This window comes from Mandrillus leucophaeus, unplaced genomic scaffold (genome assembly GCF_000951045.1).
Source record: "Mandrillus leucophaeus isolate KB7577 unplaced genomic scaffold, Mleu.le_1.0 Scaffold1768, whole genome shotgun sequence".
NCBI lineage: Eukaryota > Metazoa > Chordata > Mammalia > Primates > Cercopithecidae > Mandrillus > Mandrillus leucophaeus.
The window spans coordinates 84307-85568 of NW_012101774.1; positions in this window are offsets into that span (position 1 = coordinate 84307).

Sequence of the window (1262 nt, forward strand, 5' to 3'; positions counted from 1 at the left end):
ACTTCTTGTGGGCCATGGAGTGAGGCTCCTCTGCCTTTGGAAAGGGGAGGAAAGAGTGGGAAAGACTGTGTTTTGTGGTTTGAGTGCCAGCTCAGTGGTTTTATTTATTCATTTTATTATTATTATTATTATTATTATTATTATTATTATTTCAATAGGTTTTTGGGGAGCAGGTGGTGTTTGGTTACATGGATAAGTTCTTCAGTGGTGATTTCTGAGATTTTGGTGCACCCATCACCCAAGCAGTGTACACTGTACCGTATGTAGTCTTTTATCCCTTATTCCCCTACCACCCTTTCCCCTGAGACCCCCGAAGTTCAGTTTTAATGCAGTAGAATACCAGGTAGACTTCAGACGTTTTTTACTCTAGTCCCTGACTCCTAGACAACATCTCTGGACCCACTTGGGGCTTGGGGGAACTTGGCACCCTGAAGGGAAGGGCACAGACCTGGATAGCTTTTCCACCTGTTCACTGCAGAGCCCCAAGGCCTTGAGCAAACATAGGCAGTGACTAGGGAGTGGTTACGGCAGGCCTTGGGCAAGACTCAGTGTTGTGCTGGCTTTAAGTCTGACTGAGTACAGTCATAGGGGGGTGTCCTCAGGGGTGCTAGTTTCACTCCACTCCCAGCTTCAGGTGGCTCAGAACTGAGAGAGGGACTCTATTTGGGAGAAAGGAAAGAAAATCAGAGTCTCTGCCTGGTAATCCAGAGAATTCTCCCGGATCTTGTCCAGAACCATCAAAGCAGTACACCTACGAATCTGCAAGAACCACAGCATTACTGGGATTATGGTACCCTCTAAAGCAGATACATCATTGATCAAAATACTCCAGACTTTTCAAATATCTGAAAACCCACCCCAAGGAGGACAGGGGCAAAAAAACACAAATAGTGAAGACTACAATAAGTCCTAACACCAAAGAACATTTACAAGTATCAAGATAATCCAGGAAAACATGACTTCATCAAATGAACTAAGTAAGGCACCATGGACCAATACTGGAGAAACAAGATATATGACCATACAGACAGAGAATTCAAAATAGCTGCTATGAGAAATCTCAAAGAAATTAAAGATAACACATATAAGAAATTCAGAATTCTATCAGATAAATTTAACAAAGAGATTAAAATACTTAAAGAATCAAACAGAAACCCCATCAAAAAAGTGGATGAAGGATATGAAAAGATACTTCTCAAAAGAAGACATTTATGCAGTCAACAAACATATGAAAAAAAGCTCATCGGCCGGGCACAGTGGCT